Below are 12,040 nucleotides of genomic sequence, written 5' to 3' on the forward strand. Positions count from 1 at the left end.
GATAAACAATAAGTGATAACTCAGGTAAAATGTTAATGACAGAATCTAAATTTACACTATAAAATGCCTTCAAATTTGCTGTATGTTTGAAATTTGTTACAGTAAAATATTAGGAAAAATTAAAGGCTTCCATTGCTTACTCCCTCTAGTCCTAATTTCGTCATAACCCCCAAAATGCCTAAAGGTAAAGGATGATTGATTTTCCTTGAATCTTGATATTTCATATAGAGTGGAGAACTTGTCATTTGCCTCCTCGCCAATTTTTCAAGCTGTCTTTGTGAATGTGATTCACTCCCTTCCCCTAAGATTCATACTTCTTATTTCCTGCTGGTCCAACTGACAGCTCCAATTTACGCACACCTGCCATCAATATACTAATGTCCCAGAATCTCCCCTCCCTCCTGTTTCTCTCAAGCCACCAACTCCCAGAGTCCAAACAGCTTCGTACCCAGGAAACCGCAGAGTGGAAGTTAGGGTTTAGAATTGAAAGCCCTGTTTCCAAGACATTTGGAAAGCGAAAGTCAACTGCAGTTTTCTCCTGTTGCTATGACACAGGTGACAGTAGAGTCGCTAGCCTGGAAACTGACAGACAGGGATCAGGATGCACTGGTTGCCATGGTGAGGAGGAAACTAAGGATGTTTTCTCCATGCCCATTGGTGCCTGGCATATCAGGTGACCAGAGCTGCCAGAAAGTGCTAAAAGCCCCTCATCAAATCATTAACCTGTAAGTTCACATTCAATTGTGTGCAATGGGTCTGCAGGCCCAGCTTCATAAGAGATTGTTGGGGGAGAACAGAAATGCTGGACATTTCAGCATCCTAGACAAATAAAGTATCTAAACCAAACCCTGTAATTTTTAATGACTTGTTCATATTCTTTTTTCAAAGGAAGGTTTACTCCGTTTTGAAATGATGTTCAACTTTGGGCAATCAGCATCCGCTAGTTCAATATTTGTCAAAATGCTGTTCCCAAGCCATCTGTTGAATCAGAATATCTAGGGGGTGGAGCCCAGGCATCTGCAGTTTTAACTACATTCCTAGGCTAACTGATGTGTGACAAGTACTGCTCTAGTTTAGCTATCTAACTGTAAAATCTCAGAGCAAAATAACTCTAGCCAGTAGCACCCAAACTTTTCACTGCCCCATATCTTTTGTCATGTCCCTCCATCCCCAAGGCACCCCAAGAGTCCCATTCTTTGAGAGATGTTTGTCTGCCAAACAAAATGTGTATACTGAAGAGATCGGCCAGGCACGGTGGCTCATGCCTGTAATCCCAGCACTTTGGGAGGCCAAGGCAGGCAGATCACCTGAGGTCGGGAGTTCAAGACCAACCTGACTAACATGGAGAAACCCCGTCTCTACTAAAAATACAAAATTAGCCAGGTGTGGTGGCGCATGCCTGTAATCACAGCTACTTGGTAGGCTGAGGCAGGAGAATCGCTTGAACCCAGGAGGCAAAGGTTACAGTGAGTCGAGATCGCGCCATTGCACTCCAGCCTGGGCAACAAGAGTGAAACTCTGTCTCAAAAAAAAAAAAAGAAAGAAAGAAAGAAAAAGAAATCATTTCCCCCCTTTTTAAATCAAAGACTTACATAACTGCCAGCCTGATCGGATGAGAGAGGCAGTATTAAAATATTATATTGATAAAAATTTACTTCAAACCAAGGAAAGTTTATCTTCCTCTGCAGATTCAGCTCAGGTGGATGTATATTGCTCATTAGAGTTTCAGAGCTAAAGAAAGCAGCTCAAGCTCACTGCCACTGTCTTTTTGGAGACCAAGTGATCTGGGAATCTCAAATTGTGATCTACAAAAACTGTTCAATAACTCCATTGCATCAGAGAGCCTGTTCTGAGATTCTGCAGACTCACGTAAAACAGAAGCAGTAACAGGATCCATCCTCCTCCTAAGGAATTTAAACTCATTTATTCATTCATTTACTTATAACCACCCTTCCCCCAGTGTGGACAGAATTTAAAGTGATTTGCAAAGATCCATAAAATAATCTGAATTACCAATTGATATAGCACAGCCTGCTACTTGTCTCCTAATAGCCCATCTCCATTTCCTCTGCAGTACTGAGACTGCTCGTTTTCAGCCAAAATACATGGTTGACCATCTTTCCCAGCTGTTCTCATAGCTAGGTGTACTCAGGTGACTAAGGTCTGGTCAATGGGATGTAAATGTCAGTTGCATGTGCAACTTCTAGACAGCATCCCTTAAAAGGAGGATTAATTGTGACCCACTTCTCTCCCATTCTCCTTCCTAGTGGCTGGATGATGGACATGATAGCTGGAGCCACAGCAGCCCATCTTGTACCATGAGTTGAAAGCTGGGTGTTGAGGATGGCAGTGCAACACATAAGAGGTCTGGGTTCCTAATAATCCTGGAGCTGCCATTCTAAACTTGGACCCCTACTCAGAATCTTACCCGAGAGAAAAAGAAACTTCTCTCTTATTTAAGCTACTGGTATTTTGCGTTTTCCATTCCCCACAGCCAAGCTTAATCCTCACTACTAATGCAAGTGAGACAAAAAAAGAAAATGGCAACATATAATAGAATAAGAAATAAACAACACAAGAATATATACCATAAAAACCATATATATTTGCTATTAATGAGTTGCAAATTTAGATTCAAACTTTCCAGAGGTTGACATGGCTGTAAAACTTTTTAAGAACACAGCTCTTGGGATCATATGCTTATTTTTTAAATTTCTCAAAAGAAATACTACTGTTCCTGATGTTAAAAACAAACGAATTTATTCTGAATCTTTATAAAGAGGGCATCTATCATTTGCTGTAATTAACAACAACTGAAACTACTTCCTTATATTAGAAACAACGTGTTTCATGATGTTCTTCAGTACAGGTCAGAAGAATCAAAGTGTAGATGATTTGAAATTGCCCCGTGTAGCTGTTCATGTGCTACACTAAATTGAATGCTTGCTTGCTTCATCCCTTGCAAACACTAGCTAGGCAGTGACTTTCAGAGGTAACTGGTGGGAGGATAAGAAAGTGACTACAGAAGCCAAATTGTTATAGAATCAACCCACATCCGTATTGTCTACCACCAGCTCCAGCACCAGCATCACCAATGAGAAAAGGATAGAATAGCCATGTCCTCCCTTGCACAAAGGGTACCCCATTCAACCTTTCCATTTTTGGCTTATTTTCTCCTTTAATACATTCAATGTTACTTACGTTTAAATTTTCTAGGTTATTTTAAATGTATTAAAAGCCACGTAGGCTAGGCACGGTGGCTCATCCCAGCACTTTGGGAGGCCGAGGCGGGCAGATCACCTGAGGTTGGGAGTTCGAGACCAGTCTGGCTAACATGGTGAAACCTCTTCTCCACTAAAAATAAAATAATTAGCTGGGCATGGTGGCGGGCGCCTGTAATCCCAGCAACTCAGGAGGCTGAGGCAGGAGAATTGCTTGAACCCAGAAGGTGGAGGTTGGAGTGAGCTGAGATCCTGCCACTGCACTCCAGCCTAGGCAAGAGAGTGAGACTCTGTCTTAAAAAAAATAAATGAATAAAAATAAAAGCATGTGTCTTTGCATGCACATGCATGTAGTAGAAGAAACTCAATGTGTGATATTTTACTTCTGCTCTCTGCATATTTCTAAATACAAAATACAGATAGATATGAACAAAACTCAGATACATAAGGCATAGCAAACAAAAAATATAAATATTTAACTTAGGAGTCATGCACCTCAACTGTGAATACAAAGTGGCAAACATTGGCAATTTATGTCTCATAAAGGAAACCAGAATGGATTCCAACCCAGAGGCAGTGACAGGCATCCCTGAAGCCACGGGATACATTTTCAGCAAATTTAAGCACTTAAGTGAGACACTTGCTGATATAGATCCTCATATTTGCTCCATCGATTCTAGAGCATTTCAAGCAGGACCCTACCACAAAGATTCGCTGGTTAAACCTGGGTCTCTTTCTTGCCTTAACCTGTTGGTGGGATGATTCATGAACACACTGTGTGGGGAATGAGTGAGGAATGTGTACCACCTATGGCAGACAATTACACAGTTTGCATCCAACATGGTTCCTTTATAACTTATGACTAGGTTTTGCTAACATATTCTTTCCTATAACCCAACACTGGCTTTGAGAAAAGAAGTCTATGCCAATTTTTGTTTGTTTTTTACCTTGAGCATTACTTATTTTCATGATGCAAATACTGGACTTACACTGGTGAAGTAGAGGGAGGCGTGGATATCTTCAGGATAGCCAGTCATTCTGAATAATTCTAGTCTCACCCAAACAGAACACAAAATGAAGTCCTCTTTATCCCCCAGTAAGAATGCCTGAGCATCTTTTCTCATCTTTAACCTAAATTAACTGCTCAATTCACCTGGGCAGCCACAGGCTAAAATCTCAGAAGTTTATCACACTGGTTTAGTTATTATCTCCCTTACTATTAAAAGCCACCTTTTAATTTACATACTGAATGCACACCCAAGTTATTTTTCCTACAAATGGAATCTCTAATTAGGATCAACTTCATTTGAAACTGGGCAGCAAATGGGAAAATGAGAGTGTTAGAGAACATCATTAATAGCAACTGCAAATAACCTTTTAATCAATTTTGAATATTTCCCTCTGAGGACTCACTCTTCCATTTATGAAACAGAAAATTTTGGCCTGCCATTAACAATCATCTCAGCAGCATGCACAACAATAGTAATAACAGGCATTTTAAAAGTTAACCAACACGTGGATAGATATTTTTCATCACGAAAGGCTTTCATTTGCATTTTTATCTCCTTCGATCTTATACCTGCCTTGTGTGTGTAGTAAAGTGTTTTTACCTGATTTCGCAGACAAAGGGCAAAGGGGTTAAGAGTGTGTCAGGTTACTTAGGTTTGGGTCTCAGTTCTACTGTTTCTCATCTGCGCGGCTTTGGACAAGTTACTCAGTGTCTCTGAACCTCAGTAAACTTATAAAATGAGGACAAAAATGTCTACACAGCCAGATGCTGTGAAATGCAGTCACACTAGTAAAATGCTCCATTAGCGGAGGATGGGTTCAGTGCTCTTTCCAGGGATGAGCAGTTTAATCTGCAGAACCAGGAAGAGCCTGGGATCCAGATCTGGGGCTTGCCTGAAGCGAGAATCGATTTCAGAGCAGAACAAAGATTGACATTTCCAACACAACCTTTTTCCGTTTCTGCTGTCCCATCAGCTACGTGAGCGCTCTTAAAGAATAAAAGGAATATGGACACTCCTTTGGGACGGGGTGCAATGCAAATATTTTATGATCAATGGAAGAATCTATAAATAATGAATAGAACCCACAGAATTGTGCTGTCAGTTCAGAGGCCTGGAAATGATTGTCACAGATTGCTTTTGCAGCTTGGGCACAGCGGAAAGCAGCCTGGCCACTTAGTGAACGAGGCCTAATGCTGAAGTCCAGAGCTGGCCACAAGGTGGCAGGATGTCACCAGCGAGCATGATCAAGCCCAAACTTCCTGGCGCAACCTCCTTGTTCCCACCCAGGCTAGGGTACTGATTGACGCCTGAAGCTCAAGATGACAACCTGAAATATTCCAATCAATATCAGCCTGAAATCTAATGCCAAAAATCCCATAAATGCCATTTTTCTGCCTAATTGCTCAGCTCTTAGACAAGACAGCAAAACAGGCACATCATCCTCCACGTACAAAAAGAAACTTCAAGGTGACCGTGAACTTATTCTGATATAAATGACTAATTCTTTTTTTATGAATTCCAATTTTCAAATGCACTAAAAAAAGTGAGAAGCTTTAGGTGTCGGAAACAACCCTCCAGAATTCCTGGAGCTCTCCTATTACAATGTTTTCTTATAAAGATGAATATATCCGGCCAGGCAGTGGTTCATGCCTATAATCTCAGCACTTTGGGAGGCCAAGACAGCAGGATCACTTGAGCCCAGGAGTTCGAGACCAGCCTGGGCAACACAGTGAGACCTCGTCTCTACAAAAAATAAAAAAAATAGCCGGGCATAGTGGCATGTGCCTATAGTCCTAGTGACTCAGGAGGCTGGGGCAGGAGGATCACTTGAGCCTAGGAGGTTGAGGCTGCAGTGAGCCATGATCGCACCACTGCTTTCCAGCCTGCGTGACACAGTGAGACCTTGTCTTAAAAAAAATGACTATATATTCAAAAAATAGTCAAATCTAAATTATTTCTATATAACTCAAATGCCACCAACCATTTTCAAAACCTGAATTTTCCCACCAACCTATTTCTGAACTATCTTCTCTCCTTTCCTCTCCACAAAAGTGAATGCTTAAGGATGATACAATTTAAATAACAGCCTAACTTTAAACAAGGTTTTCTATAGACTTGTATTGTTTTAGAATCAGACAATAACTGGGAGATTATCTATGTTAATGCTTTCATTTTCTTAAGAAAGAAACTGGTGTTGCCAGAGGTTAATAAATTTGCCAAACATGACACAGCAAGTTAGGTCAGAACTGAGACCCAAACTTTGATCATCTCTCAAGACACTTTGGACTAACTATGACCATTTATTTAACTGTGCCTGGAAAGTCACTACTTTCCTTTAGCCTATGGAACAGCAAGCCAGTAACAAGGAAGAAAATACCAGTTCAGTATTTTGCTCCGTAATTCCAGCAGTTCAACTTGGACTCTGTACTAGAAGCCATGATTAGGACAAACACTATATGAGGAGCATCAAGATGAATACAAAGAGTGAAGCCCTAAAAATCAAATAAAATCCCTAACAGCTCACAACCATTCAAACGGGATAGAAGATGATTGAGGAAAATGCAAGCAGAAGGAAGAAGATGCCTCTCCAGGGATGCTGGAGACCCTGAGCCCTCTCTTACAAGGTGTGACTGTAAAGTAATGCGACTGATTTTAAAAGAAACACAACCAGAGCTTCCACATCTAAGTGAGCCCTGTGTCCTCCGGCGCAGTCACTTGGGGAGCTGCATTTTTGTGGCAAGGATGTTGCAGCAGCTCAGATATTAACTCTTGTTTGAGAATTGTCTTCAGTGTCCTCTTTAGCACGTTCTTCTAAATGTTGATCACGCACACAAATCTTGGTCGTGCGAGGGTGGAGTTTTTTCCAGAAAACCTCCAGTGTCAACTCTTGGAAAAAGGTGACTGGTCTAGGTAGCTCATCATATTTTGGGATAAATCTGAGTTGCATGTATTAAATAGTAACTGGGTTCATTTTCCCTTGGGGCTGAAACATTGGACAATGTGGTTCATCTAGAGAAAAAGATTCAGCCACATGGAGTCAGTTAAGGAAAAACCTTAAGGAGCATGAACGAATCTGTGTATTATTGACTTCAAAGCAAGGCCTCTTAATTCTAGTTCTTAATCATTTTGTGTCTGTTGATAAGTTACTCTTACGTCTCTCAACTCACATCTAAGCTCTTCTAAAGGAAAGGTCAATTTTTAGATCAAATCGTATGAAATTACTGCTATTTGACCATATTTAATGTACAAAAATCACATCATTCAAGGTAATCAATTTAACAGCTTAATAGCTTAGCAGAGGCCAGGTGCGGTGGCTCATGCCTGTAATCCCAGCACTTTGGGAGGCCAAGGCAAGTGGACCACGAGGTCAGTAGTTCGAGACCAGCCTGGCCACCATGGTGAAACCCTGTCTCTACTAAAAATAAAAAAAAAAATTAGCCAGGCATGGTGGCAGGTGCCTGTAATCCCAGCTACTCGGGAGGCTGAGGCGGGAAAATCGCTTGAATCTGGGAGGCAGAGGTTGCAGTGAGCCAAGATTGCGCCATTGCCCTCCAACCTGGGCAATAGGAATGAAACTGTCTCAAAAAAAAAAAAAAAAAAAAAAAAATCTTAGTAGAGTGGTAAAAAGGAGTTTAAACGTGTTAGCTAACATCACCCTGCTGAGATGGACAATACTGAACATCGATATTGAGATCCTAGAGCATGTGGTGCTAAACAGCCTCACAAGAGCCGAACATCAGTTTTCTCTCTTAATAGTCCTATTTTTTATGCATTTAGGTTTTCCTCACCATCTAATTTAAACCGCACATCTTGAGGGTATAAAATATTCAGTCAAACACACCCACAAACAGCCTTTCACAATCAGGGCTATTCTGTAAAAACCATCCGTCTTACCCTAAGCAATGATGGTAATGTGATTACCTACATATTGGAAAGCAGGTTTGCCAGTTTGGTCCCTCTAGGTCCTGGGACTCAGCCAGACAGGCCAGCTGATCTGAGTCGTGCCGAAGCGATTTCACTAAGGAACAGAGTGTACCCTCCGCCTTTTCACCTCCCTCCTGCAGGGCAGATGTGACCTCGCCGATCACAGTTGAAGTTACTGTGCAGTGAGCCTTCATTCCCCCTCTGGTTCTTCTCTTTGCTTTTCATTTCTTCATTATCCTGCATTTATCATCAAAACGTGATCAGAGAAGCCCCTGGCCAGTTCTGCCCCTTCCCCCCGCGCTACACACCAGGGTGGACATTTATTTGAATATTCAAATTCATCCTCCAGTCTCTCTAATCTGCCTGGGAGAAAGGACTCATTGGTTAGAGCATAGAACTTTCTGGTTATTATTTCAGCATACAAATGTCATTTAATGTTCGGGTGGGTCTGCAAAAACTGTGTGCCATTTATTTAACTCACTTGATACTCTTCTCAATGAAGAAAATACATCATTGATAAAACCTGGCCCCATGGGGTTTACCCAGTGATCAGCAGAGCTATCAAGACCCCGCGCAGAAGAGGCCCGCTCCGTGCTTCCTACCCAGGACTCAGCATCGGCCCGAGCAGAAAACCTGTGCCTCCCTCTCAATTCCCTCCCTCACTCCTTTTCAGCAATTATCGCCAGTGGGAAGTCACTCTGCACATTCAATTACATTGTGACGAATCTTAAATTGTTCACCTGCGACTCAAAATGAAAAAAAGTGGGACTACAAGGCTGTGGAATTATGGTCTCTGCTGGGGTCTTCCTAGTAAGTCCTAGGCCTGGCAGGAGGTGTTCGCACATCTTTTGTTAGCAGCTGGGCTGACCTTGCCTCAAGGCTCCTTTTCATTATTGCTGCCTGGAAAGGTATTTCTTGTTTTGGGGTTTTGTTTTTTTTAAATCAATTTTTTAAAGAAGATTTTTAAAAAATCAATCTTTTGTGATCACGAAAGCAATCTCTTTTCAATATCAGAAAATTAGAAAATGTTAGCTGGGCTCAGTGGCTCATGCTTATAATCCCAGCACTTTAGGAGGTGAAGTGGGGGAGGATCACTTAGGCCTAGGAGTTTGAGACCAGCCTGGGCAACATAGTGAGATCCCATCTCTACAAAAAATTTAAAAATTAGCCAGACATGGTGGCACGCATCTGTAGTCCCAGCTACTCAGGAGGATTGCTCAAGCCCAGGAAGTTGAGGCTACGGTAAGACATGATTGTACCACTGCACTCCAGCCTAGGCAACAGAGCAAAAGTGTCTCAAAAAACAAAAAATTAGAAAGTGTTGATAAGAAAAAAAGGAAAATCAAACCATCATATTCTTATTCCCCCAAAATTACACCAGGTAACCCCAATGTACAAATCCTCCCACACTTTCTCTCTGCACCTATAAATGTATTTTATATATACATATAGAGGTATACACTCATATGTATGTGTATATATGTATACATACATAAAATCAGTCATCTTTCCATGTCAATCAATTTTCTACTCATTTAATACCTTTCAAATGTTCTCCATTGTCCCCAAAACATCTGTTATTTTAGGAGTTTAGCTAAACCACATCCAATCCAAGACCACACACTGTATCTGGTTGTAATGTTTCTTAAATCTCTTTAAATCTAGAACACTCGTCTCTTACTGCTCATCACTGATTGAAGAATGCAGGCCAGTTGTCTAGTTAAAGATCCAGCCTCTGGATTTATTTGCCTTGTTGCTTCCTTAGATGCTCAGTTTTTTTGGGTGGGGGGTGTTGTTTGTTTTGTTTTGTTTTGATACAGGTTTTCTGTTTGTTTCGTTTTGTTTTGTTTCTTGCTCTGTCGCCCAGGCTAGAGTGCAGTGGTGCAATCTCGGCTCACTGCAACCTCCACCTCCCAGACTCAAATGATCTTCTCACCTCGGCCTTCTAAGTAGCTGGGACCACAGGCTGGAGCTACCACACCCAGGTCCTCAGTTATTAAGCTTGTTCTTCCATCTCTATATTCCCTGTGAACTGGAAATCAGACCCAACCGATTAGATTCCAACATTTCTAGGCTAGAATCCATCCGGAAAGATGTGGAATGCTTTACGCTGTCCCACATCAGCAGACACTTTACACTCAGTTGCTCACCATTAGTTACGCTGCCATTGCCCACTGGGTGGGGAGATGATAGCCTAATCTATCCAACCGGGAAGTATCCTTTGGGGTGTTACTCTGGCAAATTATTTTCCAGACTTTAAACCTTTGTACCAGTATCCTGATCCAAAAACCATACCATATGTAAGTAAATAGTAAAGAACAGACAGGACCAGTTTGAGATCAAAGCCGGGGAGGGGTAAGTAAGTGGGGAAGAGCGAAGGTACGAATTTGCTTAGTGTTCATAGCTGGAAGGAAGCCTCACTGTTACAGTTTTCATGGTGCTCTCTACTTTCCAAAGTAATTGATAGACATTACTGAAGCTTGGTGTAAATCACAAGCCCCGAGGACTTGAGGGAGACTGAGCAACTGGGAAAGTCAGCACCGGGTGTTGTGTAATTTTTTTTTCCTGAATAGCTCTTCACAGGAGGTCCTCGGGGATTCTGATGTCTCTTTTAACACTCGCTAGTCAAGGTGATAATGCCAGGCTTACACATGTACATTCTTCAGAAATAAGAACTGCCTGTAATCCTCCCCAGAGGCGCCTGATCTAAGTACCTACTTGAGCCACAATCCCATATGGTTGGATATTGTCACAACGACGAAGCACCAGCAGGGACTTTGATCCCATCTCCCCACCTACCTACTTTAATCTCTGTCTCGGTCCTGGGGGACAGTGATTCTGTGATAAGGACGTCATGCAGGTGAAGTCGTTTATAGAGCTATGGTTGCTGAGTTCAGTGCTAGGTAGGGGACCCCAGATGGGGCTGTCTCAGGTACAATCCCATTAGGCACCCGCTCTCACTGTGACCTGGGGGTCTTGTTAGTTATGCACAGTATAGGTTGTGCTGTTTGCTTTTTTTGAGGTAAGAGGGACACCGTATTTCAGACAGCAGGAAAAAACCTGAATTTGTCAATTCTATAAGTACAATTGCATTTGTACTCAGGAGAAAGATACCTCTGAAGAGGTTTGCCTCTGTGCCTTTAAGCAAGACATTTGCAGAATAAATCAGAGCTGAGGTGGCTCTGTCTGAGACTGTCAGGATGGCCCAATTTCCAGAATAATAACAGAGATGTGCCTGGATAAGGCAAATTGGCTCAGGACATCAGAGGCAGAGAAAATACATAACACAGCCCTTGGCCATCTAATGATGCAGCCAGGTAAATCTTCTCCTAATGGACATTAAGTTTAAAAAATTAAAAGGAATAAGAAGAGCACAGTGTTTAGAAAAATGGGTCCTACAGGCTCTTCTCCCTGCTGCTTCAACTCTGGGTAGGTTCTTCTAGACTGCTTTTTGTACAAGAACCTTGTACAACCAGTTCAGCTGGAAGTGTGCCCGCCGCCCTGTCACGGCCCTCATTAGATAACTCTGACCTGTTGAAACGCTGAAAATAGAACCTTGAGCCATTTTCTCTGCAGCTCAACTCTTATAAATTATCTGTCTTTCTAAATATTAGCAGTACCCTGGTTATACTGTCATTTTTAAAATACTTGTCCCTTTTTACCTTTTCTTAACACCCCTGACCACCACACTACTTTTCTTCAGGAAAAGGTTTTTTATGTAAAGAGAGGAGTGGTTTTCTTTTTATTTCCTTTCTCCCTAGACAGCTAGAGATATTAGTTAAAAAAAAATTCTTGAGGGCTTTTATCCTTAGTTTAAATCACCTGGAAAGATCAGTAGGGAAGAATAGAGTATTTCCTTAGTTACCCATTTGCTGTAGTAACTAA

The sequence above is a fragment of the Mandrillus leucophaeus genome, unplaced genomic scaffold (genome assembly GCF_000951045.1).
Source record: "Mandrillus leucophaeus isolate KB7577 unplaced genomic scaffold, Mleu.le_1.0 Scaffold242, whole genome shotgun sequence".
Taxonomy (NCBI): Eukaryota; Metazoa; Chordata; class Mammalia; order Primates; family Cercopithecidae; genus Mandrillus; species Mandrillus leucophaeus.